Below are 19,566 nucleotides of genomic sequence, written 5' to 3'. Positions count from 1 at the left end.
TACCTTAAAATACAACTGGAAAATTCAAAACATTAAGAATGTTTAATATACTGAATTTTTGAAGAAAAAATATTTACGAGCTGCCACAGCTTCCTGGCAGCATACTTGCTTCTCAGTGGCTCTCCTTCTCCAGACACTGCACGCACAATAAAGGCACACTCTGCAAAGGCAGACACATTTCCCAAGAGCACAGGCAGGTTAAAGTTAAATGCATGTATGCCTTTTTAGCACGTCCTCCTAAAATATACCTAAGGGAGTCTGTGACTCTTCAGGGGAAACCCAAAAATGCAAAGTTAACCAAAGGATATGGGTATTTTATTTTATTTTTAAATGAAAGCATTAAGTTGCGTTAGGAAGCACGTTTCTTAAAATATTCCAGGGCCTGTTTCTTGTAACCTTCTGACTACAAAGCCAGGCTATGTTGTGATTACAACTGTGCAGGGTTCAGCCATAAAATAAAGTATCACAAAACAACTCCGATGTTTTTACACCGTATCTAAAGAACAAGGACACAAGCAGTCTTCAAAATTAAAAGAATTACTGAATTTATTTTAAAGATAATGAAAAAGTAGCAGACTTGTTTTACACTTTAACGTCCTGAACTGCAATTGCGCACTGATTTTTTATTTTATTTTATTTTTAATTTTTAAAGCATTAAATGTTTTTCATAAAGAATTTGCAGGGTTGGATAGTGTTCCACACTGGGAGAGAGAGAAATTATAGACTTGGTGAGATCCCTAGCAAGGCAAAACAAATACAAGCACCAAGTAAAATTAAGAAAGTAGTCAAGTAGAAAGGCATGATAGATGCATTTACTAATCTTCCACGTGTTTAATTTAAACCTATTCAATCACTCTGTTCACCGTTAAGGTTGTCAAGAAATGAATTAATTAGCTGTTGCACTCCCTCGTTTAAGCAGGTGGACTTCAGTCAGACTGCCATACTGTAAAACTTTGGCTCAGCGTGCGCTGTAAAGCATTCAAATACCAAAAACCGAAATAACATGTCATTTTTCATTCTAAAACAATTCTCCTTTGGAGTGACAGACTTTATGCCACAACATTTTTAAAACAGAGCTACCCCAAATTGGCAGTCTGAGCTCAGACTGCAAATGTTGCTTAGACCTGGCCCAAGTCCCAGACATGGGATGTCCCCTGCATCTCGTACCTTCCTCCCAGCGTCTCTGAAAGCACTGCCGCACGTATTTCGAGCACTAAGACAAGATGGCAATGTTCAGTGCCTCAACAGCCTGGTAAAACCAGCAACAATACAGCACTTCCTGCTACTCTGCTCTCATTAAAGGAAAAAAAAAAAAGTGCTTTATTGAAAATAGGACTACTCAGCCTTCTACTTAGATGTATAGTCTTGCTCACAACGAAAGTTTTGTCTTCGGTGAAGTGTTTGCAAAAGCAAGCCCTCCACTTTCAGTTTTTCTTTTGCTACATCTGGTTTCATAAAACTCAAAACTTATCCCTGGCCAGCAATATTATTACACTTTCATCTAGAGTTGCAATAGCAAAGCACTCAAATCACTTTTAGTCTCAACCCATTTTCCCAGTATTGCAGAAGGGGGAAAATGCAAGAATTTAAATTATGACACTACAATCTGATGCCAAATTCTTTCAAGTCTTCTCAGGGTCAGCCAAATCCTGGAAGACGTTTTTGCTTCTTAAATGACACAATCCTTCCCCCCCTCCCTGCAGTGTTGAAGCAGGAATCTTAAAAGTTTTGCTTTTAAAAAGAGAGACAGTCCCAGCATTAAATCTTGTTCAGGAAAGATAACTGGATGGAGAACGAATAATTTATTTGCCACATTTCAGACTGTAAAATAATTTCAGAGAACTCCATCCAATATATCTACTTATTAAATACAAAAAAGAAATTAAGATTTGCACTCAAAATCCAAATTAATACTTTAAAGGCAACAATATATCTTCTCTGAGCATCAGGCTAGTAAAAACACAAAAGGTGATATATTTCATTAGGAATCTATGTGCTGGATAACCGGAGGCAGCTACAAGTTACATAAATCGGTAATGTAACTATTTTTAAATTAAACAAAACATCACCCACATAATACGGCTCCTTTCAACAACTGGGAGTGTACAATAATTAGCTCCCAAAATCTAGAGGCGGCAAAAGCATTCACAAATACTGGAGCATTCTTTGTTTTTCATCCCCTTCACTGCTGTCATCATTTTTAAAAATTTGTTTCTGAATCTCTGTGGTGCCATCCTTTTGTACTGCACTGTTAATTAAGTGTATTCTTTGTCACTTTTGTTAACCCTTCCCCCCTTTTTGAAAAGGAAGTCATCAAAATGCTCATTACTACAACAAAAAATGTTCCTGGAGGCAGCATACATAAACAGCCTATAGAGAAGCACTGTGCAGAATTTACAACTACCAAGACCTGATCATAAACAAAGTGGTTTTCTTCTAGTTCTGTTCAGCACTGCACAGAGAATTTATCTTCAAAAAGCTAATTTAGAAACAACACTACTTTTAATGCACGCAGGTAAGAATAAAATAGCTTAAAAAAATCCTTACATTGTCTGGATATACACGTTACATCAAAAGCCAAAAGCTTAACAGGAAAAAAAAGATAGCAAGATTGCTGGATCACCCACATTTAAGTGAAAGGCAGAAAAAAATAAATCAGAGAGAGACAATTTCTTGGAATCTGAATTTATACAATTCTCAAGCAAGTTCTGTTGCAGGCAAACCCTTTGTCTCCAAATTTGGAGATTCCTGGAAGGAACAACACTTTAGATCTCACTGCTTCTACTGCACCGATCAGAATTTTGTTAAACAACTGCAAAGGAAAGTCCACGTGACTCACTGAACTGAATACCTGAAGAAAGCTTTGAAAGCAGAACACGGAAGAACAGATTTGCTACTGATGGTTGGTCAAAAGCAGTTTACTTCAGACTGAGAAGTACTGTCTGAGGATAGGAATGTTGTTTAGGGTGTTCCAAAATCAGCTCTCAAGTGATATCAAGTCAGCTGGGCGGGTAACAAATGCATAACTGTGATCTGCTACAGTCCGAAGTTACAAAAATTTGGTGCAAGCTTTTTGGATTTTGAAGTGACAGAAGCCCTCTACATCCAGCCCTCTGGATTTTATGAATTTATTTTTAATTAAAGATGCGCTGCACTGTGAATCATCACCAGCACCACTGAGCAGGATTTTCACATGGCGAAAGGTTTCACAGCAGCGAGCCTGGTGTCGTTGTCCTGCTCTTGGCCAATTCGTGAAATTGTGATTTGCCACTGCTAGATGGCTGCAGAACACCATACCGTAAGGAACGGGGCAGGGCAATGTAATAGTACAGCCCCCATTTACATTACCTTAACTGCTAAGAAACTGTATCGTATTTTCATCAAGCCCCTTCCCCAGGGGCTGCTGACAAGTTGCAGGGTACGATCAGCAACTTAAATTCCCAATTTATTCCTGTTAGGATACACTGAAATCCACACAGGGTTTGCTACGCATCCTGTCCAATCCTGCCTGCGGCTGGCACGAGGATCTGTGGGACAGGAGCAGGAGAAGAGCCGCGGGTGGGTATTGCTTCAGCCACTGCTTTCACTGCACAGGGCACAAACTGCCCCGCAGCACCCTCACGTCTCCTTTTCCTTACCTGTCCAACTGCCCCAGCATGGAAAAAGGGCAACAACAGTCTATAAAGCTTCCTGAAAGATCTTAGCTGCTAGCCTTCATGCTTCTCAAATAAAGTGCAAACCCTCAATCTAAAATTGCAACTGGAAGAACTTAAAATATTGACCAGTGCCAGTTAATTTATGCTTCAGGTACTAAGAGAAACCTGCTAAGAGAAAATAGTCCTAAAGGAACAGAATCTGTCAGCAAGCCATGAAGAACATACAGAGAAGAGAGACATGGTTTGAAGGTTTGTGGGTTTTTTTGTTTGTTTGTTTGTTTTTTAAGGAGATAAATTTGCTAAACTTTAGATTAAATGCTTTGATAGCTGGTTTGGGCATTAGCCTAGTTAAGCAGAAAAAAATGAAGGACTGAAAATTTTCTTTTAAGTTGAAAGCTTCTACTTCATGAGTTACTTTGGAACTAAATAATCCAACAGATTTTTAGTATGTTATGGCTCTGAACTTTAAAAGAACTCTCTGTATCCCCTAAGCATTCATTTTTCTAGACTTCTTGTAAAGCCCATAGTCAAATTAACTGACAAAAGATTGAAATGAAGCTGCTTAAGCTTTTTACTTTCTGGGTATGAAGTGCAGCCTTGGTCCCTTGTTTTCCCCCTTTTATTACTGTTTTCCAGTTTAACAGCCTTCTTACCACAATTCTGATGCCTTTCAGAGGAAAATTTTTTAAAATCTCAATTGTTTAAGTTGATTCAACAGATTTCAAGGGGAGAAAAAATGGGGTTTAGCTTAAAAATTCAGAAAGATACAGTAAAGACATGAGTTCCTTTAGGAACTTTGTGACTTCTAGCATTTTTTATCTGGTCTATCACTCTGTACTGATGATACTTGCTAATTTCTTCTGATCAAGAGATGAGCAGGTGTGCTGTTCTCTCCATGAGAACAGCTTGTTGTAGAGCTCTCCACATTCTCCAGTTTCTTTCTGTAAAAAGCTACTAACTTTTACAATTGGTCTTGTCCCATGTATGAAAGTTGAATTTTACAGTTTGTTTCTCTCCCTACCCCAGCATGTATTCGTATGGACTATTATATCCTCTAAATCAGTCTCTCTGAAATATTACTACCTCATTCTTCAAAGCCATAGATTTGTTCTCAATGACTTAATTCAAACAAAAATCCGTGTTTGAAAACATTCTCATAAAAAGTGTCTCTCTGTGTTAAGTTCTGCTCTAAAATACCTACTTTTAAGGGAAACAAAACATACATTGTATACAGCCTACTATGAGAGGATTCTGTAAAAGTCCTTGTCATCAAAAACATTAGACTGGAAAAGAGAACAGAAAGAGAAGAGCGCACAACTAAAGCAGGTTTCTTTTACAAGACAAAATCATGTTAGCACTACAGAAAGAACAGAGCTGAAGATTACACGCAGTGAATTAATGACTTTCCATCTACGAATCCAGTATTTCAAAACAGGTCTGTCTGGTACTACTTCATAAAGCATCAGATCTAGCCCAAATTTAAATACGTAGGGCTGAGCAGCCACTCCTGAATCACATGAGGAGGAGCACACAAGCTCTACCAGTCCTTAATCCCCATGCCCTGATGCCTGTATCCATCTCAACAACTTCTGACTAGAAGTCGTCATTCTATTGCTGGATTCAGAGCAAGTAAATTCATAAATATGGCAAGTCGCTTGTCTTCCTTATCACGGCAGTTAAGTCAGGATGGGTCTCGTCTTCCTGACACCACAGGTACCTTAAACTGCAACTTCCACGCTTCTGGTTACCAATCTGCATGCTCTGTTGTACTTTAAATGCTGACTCACAAAACAGAGCCCTCACCTGGACACGGAACTGTAACCCCATGCCACAGCTGCTCCAGCCTCAGCTTTTTTGAAGCAAGTCTCAAAAACTACTTGTGAAAAGGCATGCTCTCTGATGGGGAGGTAAACTACACAGCCCAGCTTGGCTTTAGGAAAGGCAAAACAACCCAGAGAGTGCCTCGGAAGCACAAACAACACACTGATAAACTATTCCGAGGCACAAGAAACCAACCTGGGCCAAGCATAACTTCTTCCCAACCTGTTTGTAACGCTGGGACAAAGCTAGAAGCACGCAGGAGGGAAGCCCGTGGCCAAATTCAAATCCCAGAACTGAAGGCTAGCTGAGCATAACAAACAACCCACGGCAAATGGAAGAAAAAAAAATCCTCAAAATGACTTCTGGGACTTTCCGCAGTACAGCATTAAATTCAAACACGTATGTGCCAAAATGTAAAACAAAGTAATCACAAAAACAAGCTGGTCTTGAGGTTTACTGACTCTTATATGCTCATCTTATTTTAATGAGTCTTAAACGTGTCGTGACATGTCACTGGGAATGCGCCCATTCTCCTTTCACTTGGTATTTGGCAAAACCCAGAAACCAACTCATACGTTTTTAGCTTAGTATCCTTATACTATGGTTCATTTTTTTTCCCAATAAACTGTAAGCTCTCATTAGCTTGCAATCTGCTGAAATTCTTTCCCAACCCAGAGCAATTCAACAAATTCTACTTTTTGCATGGCACAAGACCTGTTTAGAAACGGTTGTTCCTTCCTTCTCTACTTTTTAGGTCATAAACATGAAAACTGGCCACAGCATATAGCATCCTGATTTGTGACTTCCAACAACAAACTGAAAGCACTGACTTTTTAAGTCAATGATCTCAAGAGACAAAGTTGTAAGACTGACCTTCCCATCTTCAAAGGCAGATGTACTGAATTAAATGCAATTCTATCCTAAAATAGCCTACGCAATTAACATACATTTCAGGATAAACAGCAAAAAGTTGGTTTATGGGATTTTTTTAGTCTTTTCCACTTCAGCTGAAGGAACACTAGGGATTCCAAAAAACATTTATTTACAGAGCATACTATATTAATATGAAAACTTTACACAAGGAGCTTTTTTAAAAAAATAAAAAATAAAATAAAATCCAATTGTGAACCATATGCCCAAGTGCAGAACTCACCTACCCACTGTACAGTACTACTGCTGCAAAGTTACAAACATGGCACCTTGACTCATTTGTATTATGATTACAGAATACTGTAAAAGAAAAGAATTTACTGAAGCGTAACTACTATTGCACTGACTTTTAACGCATTAAATGTAGCAACACACCGACAGTCACTAAAGTAGAGATGTCCATGCCCAATCCGTTCGTAACTTTGTAAAGTTACATTCAAGTTTGGAAAAACTGTCAGAAAGAACACTTTGCGATTTGTAACCTTTTTAAAAAGCATATATGAAAAGTAAACAGTTGTTTCAATTTCTCTCTCTCACACGCATACATTATTCCATTCCTTCAATAAAATCTCATTATAAAGGTGTTACACTTTTTAATGTACTTCCAAGTTACTTCCTTCAATGCCTCCTCGTTCAATCCACCGCCTGAATATTTTAAAGAGCAAAATGTTATGTTTTGATGGCTATCCCACTCCCTTCGAATAGGATTCTCCTTGAAGAGCCTTAAGTGCACTAAAAATAGCTACCTACCTACAGACTGCACTTTTGCCCATTAATTTTTTGTCTCTGCTGAGGTAAGCAAATTTTGACCGGTGAACACTTCCTGTAAATGAAGTAGATTAATAAAACATTATTAGTAAAAATACATTGTTATTTTCTAAACTTCATACAATTCTTATTGTTCCATAAACTGAAAAAAAAATCCATTTTAAAACACTTAATGCACTGAAAATAACATAAGCTTAAAATAAGATTTTTAAATAATTTTAAAGCAAAATGCAAATGCAATAAAAAGCAATAATCACACACATACTAAAGTGAGTCATTAACCACCAAAACTTCACTTTTAAAATGAATTTAATAGTATTAATTAATACTATTAATTAATAGTATTAATAGTGTAGTCTTAGGGGAAAAATGAATCATCAGTAAGCTTTTTTTTTTTTTTAAAAAAAGCCCGTTCACAGCATGAACTAAATGACTACAGAGATCTAATGTATCTACACGTCCTTTGTCAAAATAGGCTCCAATTCCTTGATCCTGTAAAGTCAAATGATTCTAAAAACACTAAAGAAAACCACACAAGACATCACAAACACTCCCCAAATTATTTTTAACCGTGCATATCTTTCTCTCTGCTAACCCCAGTAACTCCCGAACACTGGCTCACGCTTGCTGTTATGTACCTTCAAGGCCTACCTACCTTGCCTCCCTACCAGAAATACAGAAATGCTCCCAAGCCACCCTTGAGACAGCACGGGAGCAAGTACAGATTTCTGCTTCTATGGCTTTCGGAGATAACTGGAAAAACAAAACCAGAAACCGGAGGCACGGAATCCACATTTCCAAATCCAAAGGAGAAGGAAGGAAACCAAGTCCCTCACAGAAGTTGGGGTTCGCTGAAGAAATAGTGGGGAGGGAAAAGAAAAAAAAAAAGTGTTTGGGGGTGGAATTAGGAAAGCAGAGATTGTGATCTTTTGGGATCTTCAGAACCAGCGTGCTCTGGCTGTAACTGGTAGGGGAAAGGAACAACTACATCAGAGAAAAACCACATCACGGCAGTCTTAAGCGTGGAGTGCTATCCTAGGACGTGAGGCTGGTGAGATAACCAGCCCCTCCGTACAATGATAAAGTTGTATTTCATTGCACCAAAAAGCCAAAAGGCACATTTGCACCCCTAAGACTGCACTCTCAGGGGCGCTCTCCCTTCTCCAGCATCAGCAAAGCGCAGTAAAACCCACTGCTGGGAGGGAGCAGGACTTGGCACAGCTGGTAGAGGGATGGGTCTCGACACCTGAATCTTCACCTGACGGAACAGAAATGGCACCAGATGCCGTAGATAGCCCACAGGTTTGGGTTTTGAGGAAGGGATCTTTGTAAGAGTTATGCTCACTATAAAAACACAAAGCGTAGTGCTGAAAGCTTACAGACTGATCCTCCTCATCTGACAAGGGACTGGGTCCTTAGGGAGGCCCAGCACTGTGAGACAAAGCTTTAAACTTTCCAAGACTCCCTTCCACTTCAGTTCTAAACTCACGATGTAGCACCCCACGTTAAGTGACGCTGGTTTTTTTTTACCTATCTTAAAATTCTGCCGGTTTAGTTCTAGCATCTATACACTTCACAACATTAAGCTTTTCTTCTAACCCTGTATTCATTCAGCCTGTACTAAATTTCCTTTATTTCATTCAATTCAGACTTGCTACAAGTGGAAGGTTTCTTGCATCCAGTCCTATAAAACTACTGATGGGAGCATGTATCACACCTGACGTGCAAATATAAAAAAAACTGTAAGAGAAATTAAGGAAGAAGGGTTATGTTCTTTTCCTGAATTGCTATTAGAAATTTAGTAGCAGCATAAACAACTGCTTTTAGGGTACTATCAGTGAACAGAGTATCAAAACATCAACAAAACACAAGAGTTCCCCTTTCCCTTGCAAGAATGGAAAGGATTTGGGTTGCAAAGCCTCCCTAGGCAGCGCCACAGAAGTAGCCGAGTTTCAGCTTCTCCCTCTCTGAACAGCATCAGCCAACGACACCAAAGCAGCTCCGTGTCCAGTTCCAGTGGAAGGAAGATGCCTCATGCCACTACAACACAGCCATTACCAGGCCGAATAAAACAGCACTGATGAAAACCCTGTAACACTCCAGGCTTGCCATGCCAGGGATGGCAATTAATAAAGCAAGGGTGAACCCATATTCAAGTACCAAAATACGACTTTAGAGAGCTCCATTAAAAAAAAAAAAAGGGAAAATGAATACATTTTGGATGAGAAACTGCCATCACTTTGTTACATATGTATGTAATGTTATATTGAGAATGCAACTTGCTAACACAAATATTAGCCTATTTCATATCCACACAAAAATTCTGATTACAATCACTGTAATTTCACCCCATTACAGGGTTTTTGTTCTCCATGTTTCGTGAGAAATGAGAACTCTTGCGGCCCAAAGGCTGTGCAACCAGCTGTATTCTTCTTTCCCAAACTAGATGTTAACTCGGTAATGAAGAATTTGCACAGAATGAGAAATTCTGCCTCTCAAAGACATACCTCATACTCCAGAGGGGCTACCAGCTGCTACCGTCTTCTGGAGACGACAGCAGTTTTTGGTTCCTACTGAGCTTTGACTTCTGCAGAAGGTGGGAGCCGGTATCTACCGGGTAAAAACCAGCAGCTGCCAGACCCACCAGAGACCTCACACGACCTCCGGGAGGAATCCATTCCAGGGCCTGACTGCACTCACCAAACCCCCCTCCGACCTTCTAAAACCCCTTTGTACAAACATCATGATGATCTTATCTGTTCCCTGAGGGCAGAGAGCAGCTTTTCCTCTCCCTTTCCCTTTTTACTCTAGAGGCGCAGTCCCTCCTTTGTGTTCTTACTCCCTGAGGAAAACAGCTGGAGTTCTTCTCTGGTCTTCCGGGCTCTCTTTTCTAGACCCATGTTCCCCTCCAGCCCTTTTAACGGTTACTGTAATTCTGTAAGTGCAATACTCCACGTGAGGTCCTAACATCTTTTATCACAGCACTAGCATTTCACTACGCCTTGTACACATGCACTCATCCAGCCTGGAACAGCGTCTGCTTCCTCCTGTCCCCCACCAACACACCGCTGACCCGAATGGCTCACTACGCACCACACGCTCTACTCAACTCAATAAAATGAATACGAGACCTTTACCAAGACGCAACCCCCAGGGTTTCACAATGAAGTATTTACACCACCATTTTCACAGAATCATGGAAGGGCCGAGGCTGGCAGGGCCCTCTGGAGCCCACCTGTCCAGCCCCTGCCCAAGCAGGGCCCCCCAGAGCAGGCTGCCCAGGGCCACGTCCAGGCGGCTTCTGAGGGTCTCCAAGGAGGAGACCCCACAGCCTCTGTGGGCAGCCTGGGCCATGCTCAGGCACCCGCACAGCACAGAAGTGCTCCCAAGCCAAATTCAACCTACAACATAGGGTTAGTTTTTCCAAAATCTTAACCATGTGACTGACCCTCTCTTCTACCAACTTTTGGTGCCTGCAACACAATTTAGCGCCACAAACCTGAAAGAAACTGAGGAAAAGCTTTGCTAGGTGCTTAAAGGGTTTAACAGAAAATAAAAAAAAGCAGACGTGACATCCCCTGGGAACTATCACATTTTAAAAGAGAGTTAAACACAGAGGAAAAAAGGTCACAGAAAAATTATTATGTCAAAAAGGAGAAAGTGGGTAAGCTCTTCTTAAGCATCAGCTTGACTTTCCTCCCCCCCATCTTTGTTTTTCAGAAATACCACGCACTGTCTGTATTGACCCAGCCCCACTCTGACCTCCAGACAACGTAACTTGGAACATCTGCCTCCATACCACCCAATCCTAGTTAAACAACCCAAACAACACAACAAAAACACACACAAAACAAGAAAACCCAAAGCCGTGACCTGCCAGCAAAATAGGAAAATACTTCTTCAAGCATTCCGAACCTTAACATAGATGAAGATAGTTTTAGCAAAGCCGGCACAAAGGTGCCTCTGATGTTAAGTCCTTACAAACAGTAAGGACAAAATGAATTATTTAAATAATGGAACCCTTTCAATATTGAATATACAAATCCCAGTAAAAATGTCAAAACAGCGTTTACATTGAAATAACATTAACATATACACGTCATTTTTGCATAACATTTCCTCTCCGCCACGCTCAGAAAATAGAGCCTGCTTCTACTCGTGACACGGTAGTTTAATATTTGCATTTTAAATACTGGAGAAGGATGCCTGCACTTTACCCTGTAGAAGAATTACCCTGGAAGATATTTCCTCTGCAGTCGCATACTAATGTCACTAGCCCTGCACTCATTAGTCTGGACTGATCGACAGTTTCATTATTTTCAACTTTGGTTTGCTGTTGCTACAGTTAGAAGATTAATCTGTTTCAGCATCTTCCCTCAAATTCAGATATTCTGATGCTGCTTGGACTTTACATACTTGAGAAACCTTCAAGTGATCGGTGATCCTAATCCCAACCACTTCAGGTCATTTTCAGGAACAAACCTTGTACAAAGAAATCTCTCCCCTCCAGCCTGTACTAATGCAGGAAGAAAAAGAAAAGGTTCCTCTAGGTAATGAGGTTCTTTGGTACGCTCCGCTAAACCACCCAGATCTGCATCACAGGCTCTTTGGCAGTAACGTAAAAGCTCATAAGCAGACAGCTGCGTGAAGGAGCCGGCTTTCAAAAGCCACGCTTATGTTTGCTTTAGAGTCAGCCAAGGGAAGTATCGGGGAGGAATTGCTCTCTGGAGTGACCTCTACCCGGTGACTACAACAGGAGCCTGAGCAGGTAGGTGAGACAGACCTCCAACTTGCAGGTAATTAAATAGAAGCAAGAGAGATCTAGTCACTGAGAGAGTCTTCACCTCCTGCGATCTTACCGGCTGGAGCGAACTCAATAATCCCACAGTTGTTACCCCAGAATATGAATGGGTTATGGTAAAGAGAGCATCATTATTTTCTTTGTTACACTGCAACGCAACGCCATTTAAAATGATTAGCCACATGTGACAAACTAAAACCAAGCTTGCCTCTTACTGTATTTATCAGCAGCACGTTTACTTAGGCTCTCACATACTTCATTTCAACTGCATCTCCTTCTCATCTAAGGCAGCTCTAACTCGCTCTTAGTAAATCAGGATGCAGCACTTGAAACCTGAAGTAAAGCAGACACCAACGAGCCGCACTTAAAACAATCAAAAATGATTTAGAAAGTGCTCAAACACGCTGAACTTTGGCAGGGGCTCAAAACAACTCCACGAAAGGTAGTTAAGAGAAAACAAACATTAAACACAAAGGAGCCGTAATCTTGCCTCACCTCTTACTAGCCACCGCCACTACGATGTTCAGCAGGAGGCAGCTGGCAAAGCACAACCTCCGCTACCTTGCGGGCAAATTCACCTGCGTGACCCGAGTGTCATGCCTGGCAAGGACAGGAACAGAGAAAATTCCAAAAAAAGGCTTCTAAAACTTCCTATTGTGCAGGTAAAATGAAGTAGGAAAAAAGAAATACTTGACATTTGTTCTATTAGCTGCTTCCCCTTTTTCATTTTTGAAGTGGCTAAAGAAGACCTTTCCTTCCACGTAGAAGTCCAAAATACAGCGATAATTTCCATTTGGAAAAAAACATCTAGCTTTCACAAAGAAAAATAACGCAGGGAAGTTTTCAGGAACAGCTTTAAGATATTACCGGGAAGGTTATCCTGAAGTATTCACCCTTCAGCCCAGTTGACTTGACAAAAATAAACTTCACTCTCGGGCACCTTACAGCTACAGCTGTGCTCACTCGCACCAAGCAGGTGGCACAACAGCCCTAGCAGAAGACTTTGGTTGGACGAAGGTTAAGGGGTGGGAGGTACAACACCCCATATATGAAGACATACACACTGAACATACAGAAAGTCTTGTGTGTTACCTCTACAAAAAGGCCTCCCTGTTGACCACGGATTCCAAAAGCTTTTTGAGCTGGCAGCACTTTCAGGTTTTTCTTTGTATTTTCTGAGTTCTGTAATATAAGGTTCCCGATTCTATCTCTCGCCCCCCAAAAGCTCACAAAGGAGTAAGGGCAGGCTAGTCAAAGTTATCAACCCCCAAGCAGGTATTCAGTTTCTGGCTGACGATATTCACAACCAGTAACATTTTTCAAGTTGCTCAAATTTCTGCATTAGCCTGCGTGGTCTGACAACTCCTTTTCATCTCTCACTGTTAACCCCTGCTCACATTGCACCCCAGATAACGTAACTTTTAACTTCTATCTAACATGTGTCTTCCTCATTGTTCAGGGTGTGTATGCACATTGAAGATTTCATCTGAGTGGTGAATACCATACGAGAAGACCATTTACATCCAATAAAGATGACTAAAGATGGTAAAGCGCTCAGATTTCAGACCGTCAAAGAACTTCTAAACGGGTTTTAAAAGCTGAAGCAAATCTCACCACAACACCGCACAAAATTGTGCTGTTCCAAAGACACCAACTTGGATCCTCGTTGAGGAGATGTAACAAAGGCTGCCTGCTGCGACCGACGGGTGGAATGAATGCTGGCAGCCTCTTCGGACAATGTTCAGTGAAGAAAAACTTCACGAGGTGTGCAGGGAAAAGCGTGAAGTGTTCCACCTTCGCTGTTTTGTTGAAGATCCATGTCTCACAGTTCTGCAGGCTGATCTTGGGGTGGGTGGGTTGGTGGGGGCGTCCCAATTTCTTACCAAGCACTGCTTAGGTTCTCTTCTAATAGAATAAACACTAATAATCTTCTTGTCTCCAGTGATCATGCCCAAAGGGAAGCCTCTCTCTAGAGAAACTGTCAGAGAACAGAGATTCCAAGGAATATTTTTTCAAAACATTTCATTCCAGAGGCTTAATTGCCATCACTGTAAGATTCCTTTTATATCCACACTGAGCATATTTCCAGTGCTAAAATAACCCCAAGCGAGAGTAAACATGCATATAAAAGGAACTTTAGATGGCTACATGGTCAAACAGGTATATATATATGTAAAGGAACTAACTGGTTTGGGCCAGTAAAGGTAAATATTTACACTGTCAACGGAAATACAGAATTTCCTGTTGTTACATGCTTTTATGGTCTCACAGATTTGGTCTGTTACCTGCAAGTTGCAGGTACCCAAAACATTCTAGCTGTTTTTCCAGTGGTTCTCCTATTAAAAAGGAGATTTCAAAAATACCCACTGTAGGCAATCAGTATTTTAATCCCAAAATTTAATTCAAGAAACATTAAATGATTATTATCTTAAACATTTGAGAACATTACTGTTGGTACCAGGGAACTAAAAAGCATCTTCAGGTTCCCAAGAGGATGCTGAGGCAGGTCCAAACAGCAGTGTGGGCAGCACTTTCTCACTGGCTTTAGGCAAATTTTGACCTTGGCGGCAGTGCTCTCTGAGGGGCTCAGATCCCGACACATCACTGCAGCGCTGAAATCAATGGAATTGACGTTTCAAGAATTTTTCTCTGAACGAGTAACAGAGCTGACAAAGGTCCATCTGTAGACATCCATCTCTAAAATGACAGTCTGAATTTCTCATTCGGACCCAAAACCATGAAATGAGTCACTTTTTCTACAGTACTCAAAGCACACAGAAAAACTACAGATAAACCCAAACCTTGACACATTAATTTATCTGGCCCTGGTAAGGAGCATGTGACTTCACAACATTGTCTTCTTTGATACTGCTATACTGTATTGATATACACCACCACCATCACCCAAAGACACTCTGCTTTACTCATAAGATCCCGAAAACTGCTGTGACATTTCTGCTTCCTCAGGAAAAGCACCTCTGAGCAGCAAGACCAGCGCATCCTATCTTATATTAAACAAAATCAACTCAAATTGTAAGGAGCAACACATTACAAAGACAATCCTCAGGGACATCCCAATGTAAAGAATTAGTTGCTATAGGTCTAGGTATCTATCTTACCACTGAGACTTAACGGTCCTAAATCCACCAAGGCAGAAAAGCCTTCACAGGTGGTGTGTCCACAATCACCCCGGTCAGCTGCATCAAACTGACAGGATATAAATAAAATTCCTGGGCACTTAGCATGCAGTTTAGTTCTCCAATGAGACAAAAAGATGCTTCAAGGTAGTAATACAGTTTTCTGAGTCCCTTAAAAGACCCCTGTTTCATTATTACGAAGAGAAAGGAGTAACATCAGCATAAGAGAGTCGATCAACCAGATATTTTACTGTTAGTAGATTTGCATCGCTACAAAATACAAAATAGAGACGCTTCCTCTGTGATGCTCACTTCCGCGTTTCCATTCCGGTGCCTTGAAACCAAGAATCCTTTCCCTCTGCAATGCAACACAACTTTCCCTAGTGCACAGTGAAAGTCCACAGTCAGATTCCTGAAGGGAAAGGCTGTGGTGAGCTGTGTAACAGCGGCATGCCTGGTGAAACCCGTGGCTACTGTATCAAGAACAGGACACAGGTCACAAAATAAGATGTTACAAGGAAAAGTTACAAGTTTCCTTGTAGAAAAAGGAAACTGTAGGCAGGGGATGCAGGGACTGAGCTGAAGCTGCTGGGACACCTGGAGTGATACCAAGGGAGGGAAAGCAGCTGGGCTGCAGGCTTAAGGCTGGCAGTACTTCTCTGCAGGTTTGAGCAGAGATTAAGGAAAAACCAAAGCAGAAGTCTTCAAGCTCTGTAAAAGCCATTGCTTGGAAAAAAGTACAGAGGGAAAAGAAGTGGCTGAACCATCAGGCTGAATCCCTGACAGAATAAAAGATCTGCATAGGCCAAACTGTACAGGTTTACTAAAAGGCAGATCTCTACAAACACCTACAACAATTTTGCCCAAAGCAGATCCATTTTTGCATACCCTGGGTGCTTTACAACAGCTACCCTTGAACTCAGACTATTAAAACTTCTCTGTTTGTCTCAAGAAAGCTGTAGAGGAAGGCAATACCAGAAATTCTTCCCCAGAGCTTCTTGGCCTTTCTTTTCACCAGCAGAGGAAGCAGAAGGGTGAAGCAAAGCGCAGCTGTGTTCACAAAGGCCACACCGGCAGGCAAGGACACCTCAGCTACTGCAGAACATCGCTGAGGTTGTGGGATGCCTCCCTTCCCTCTTCCGTGTGAAATCCTAGGCGTGCAGCCAGCAGCTGGGGCCGGAGCCCTCTCTGAAGCAGAGCTGGCAGACCTGTTGTGTAAAAAGCTGTTCCACTCCCAGATGACCTGGGGATGACAGAGATCCACTGATGTAGTGCACAAACCTGCAGCCTGGAGCATAAGCCTAGTAACATCGCCTAAATAGCAGATGAGATGAATGCCTGCTAAAGAGAAGGGTAAACAGAAGCTTTTGCCATCTTTTGGCCCCATGCACACAGCCTGAAGAGATGGTCAGGCCACTGAAACCAACGACAGGTAGGGAGGGTAGATTTAAAGGCCAGAAGCCCAGGGTGAACATTTGAAGCTTGGGGAAACACAAAAATAGTAAAATGTTGTCAGTAAACAGGGGATGGCACCAAGAATACTCCACCTGAACACCAATTTCAGAGGATGAGGGCTGTCTGGCTCAAGTAGCTGTGGGCACACAAGGGTCTCTGTGTGAACACACGTGGCTCGTGCCCCAAAGGAAAAGAATCATTACATGTCTGAGACACCTGCAACAACTTTCCACTTTAGCAGTGCTAAACGAGCATCATGTTCAAAGTCATGTTTGCAGCAGTTCACTTGTGCTACATCTCTGTGCATCTCAGCTTGCCCAGGCTGTGCAGCACAGGCCGTGTTGGGCACCGTGGCTGTGGAAACGAACCGTGACCCTCTCGAAACCGACAATTTGGCTGCAGCGGGCCGGGAGCTAGGAAGGGACGAGCCCTGTCCACCGCACGGCGCGCCCTGCAGCACACACACAGCATTACGGCTCTCGTTTGAGGTTTTTCAGCATACATCATGGCAACCAAAGCAAATTTTACGTCGGAATTGGATTTCCTTCTGCTCCCTCTAAGAGATTAGGATTTCTCCAGGTTTCCTTCTCCTTAGTTCCTCAAGTACCACATGCTGACATGGAGCTACAGACCCTTAGCTGCGCCAGCCCAGCACAGTCAAACACTTGCACCGTCGTTTTGCTTCGTCTTCTCACACACCACAGCCCAAAAACCACCATCACTAAGACAGAGCTGCACCTTTCTGCTCTTTTTTCCAGCCTTTTAATTTAACCCAGCACCACAGTCCCACCTCCCATGAACGTTTCAAGCATTTATCCACCACGAAGCTCACAGAATACAACAGACAGTAGATAATCCCCAATTGTCCTTACTCCTAGGTTGTCACTACAGTGATTTTACAGTAACGCAGCAAAACTCAAGTGCTATTCAGGACGAACAGCTGCCTCTCCCCTCAACAGGGCTTCCTATGGCATGGACAAGGAGCCGTGCTTCCACCTTGCACAAACACATACTTCTCAGAAAGACCCAAGCACACGGCTTCAATAAACATACCTGCTGTGGACTGGGTTAAAACCACCAAACCCTGGCTTGTGCTCTTGTCAGCTCTGCTTGCGAGCACACGCCTCATCACCAGCGAAAGTTACTGAAAATATTTTTACTATTTTTGTTTACTGGGTTTCGGAGCGCTCTGCAGTAACTGGTTTCATTCTTAGTGGCACTGCCGGGGCCATACGGGACCGCTGCGCGCTCCTCAGCCTCTCCTGCTCGCAGCTCCAAACAAAGGACAGAAAACTCTGACCCCACAGAGCCAGCAGGCACCGAACAGGGCATAAGGAGGAGAACAAACCAGCAAGGCACCTTTGCTGACGTGCAAAAGGGTTTTTGTAGCAAAGTGCAGATCAGCAACGGAGATGCAAGGGAGAAAACAGTCTCCAATAAATAAAAAGGCTTCATGGTAAAATATTTAAAATGTCTTACTAGAAAGCATCAACTCGAAGCAATCAGTAATGCCCCTTCAAGCACTTTTCTTTTTATACAACCTACTCAACCTGAAACACTATACGCGCAGTTGGCCTCGCTGAAGTCCAACGACAAGTTGGTGCGTCTTAAATCAAGCCCAGTTGGCACTGCCTTCGGTGCTGTGACACGCTGACCCTACTGATACCAACACAGGCCAGGCTGTTCCAAAATTAAGATCTGAGAGTTATGATGCTTGAGAGAGAGAAGGCTGTGGAAGAGATCTTTTTTCTCTTCCCTCCTCTTGTTTTAAAGACAACAAGGAAGAAAAATCCAAGGGGAAAAAGCCCCAAAACAAACAAACAAACAACAAAAAAACAAGAATAGCATCGTGGTCTACAACTCCCTAGTAATAACACACTCTTCATACAGGACTTACAAGAAAAGCTGGTTTTCACATTAAATAACAGAGCATAAATAACATAAACAGCATGGGCTTTCGTAACGAAACACTCACCTCCACAGCTGGCTTGGGCCAGGTACACCAAAATTTGTGTTTATTCACTTTCAACACTGGGAAACTGACTACAGCTTACTTAAAATTCCTCACCAAACATCGCAGACTTTGCAGAGCACCTCTAATTATCAAGCAAAATTACAAAAATCTAACTGCACTGAGCATGTAAATGTACTACAGTTGCTTCTCCTAAGGCTCACCCAGACTTTACACCCCCTTTATAGGAAGGAGCAAAGCACTGTCAGCTCACCAACCTGCACGTCTCTTCCAGTTGCTCATGTTCACGTCATTTTGCCTTTGACCAGAAAGCTCCATAATGAAAAAAACAAACAAACAAAAAAAAAACCAAAGTAACTAGGAATCACAGAATCACAAGATCATTAAGGTTGAAAGAGACCTCCAAGACCGTCTGGTCCTACCATCCCCCTACTACCAATGTCACCCTCTAAACCACATCCCTAAGTGTCAGGTCCAACAAGAAGTTTATCTTCTCTCTGGTAAATATGCTTAGCTCTCAAATCAGAAAACTATTCAGCCTTTTGCTCTTTAAATTGTAAGGCCTAAATGGCAAACTTTTTTGTTTTTTTAAACGTGTTGCAGATGATAATGCAAGAACTCTCCACGTCAAATCATTGTTTCAGTACTGCCAATGCCATTCCACGCACACAATTTTGATGATGGACCAGAATAGTATTCTGCTCATCAGTTCTTAAGAGACACTAATAATATTTAATAACAGCTAAAGAAAGAAGCTCTCTTTCTAAAGGAAGCACGGATATGTCTGAAAGCATGTGTCTTGTAATGAAAAATGTGTCATTACACAGGCACTTCTATAAACAGACCTATACTGAGACTGATTATTTTGCATTATATTAAGACCAATTCTTTTAAGGGAGGGTACATCACAACGCTTCGGGCTTCCCATCAAATTTCATTATCACAAATCCTACTACGCATGCTAAACGCTTTTCCTGAAGTATTTTACTTAAGATTAATTATGAGCTTCTAGAAACTAGCACCCAG

At 41.8% G+C, this 19,566-nt stretch overlaps 1 protein-coding gene across 5 annotated transcripts in view; it reads right to left on the bottom strand.

Moving 5' to 3' along the window:
* Nucleotides 1-19,566, bottom strand: part of CNOT2 (CCR4-NOT transcription complex subunit 2) — a 92,936-nt gene that overhangs the window by 53,672 nt on the left and 19,698 nt on the right. For 3 of the 5 annotated variants that reach the window (XM_083802773.1, XM_083802774.1, XM_083802770.1), the window contains exon 2: nt 7,158-7,230. The exons of the other annotated variants lie outside the window; for them this stretch is intronic. The gene's annotated coding sequence lies outside the window, so the exon portion shown is untranslated. The remainder of the gene's footprint in view (nt 1-7,157; nt 7,231-19,566) is intronic. 5 annotated transcript variants of the gene reach the window in all.

This window comes from Anser anser (assembly GCF_964211835.1).
Source record: "Anser anser genome assembly, chromosome: 1".
Taxonomy (NCBI): Eukaryota; Metazoa; Chordata; class Aves; order Anseriformes; family Anatidae; genus Anser; species Anser anser.
The sequence above is the reverse complement of the archived record's forward strand: the minus strand, read 5'-3'. Positions and strand labels throughout refer to the sequence as shown.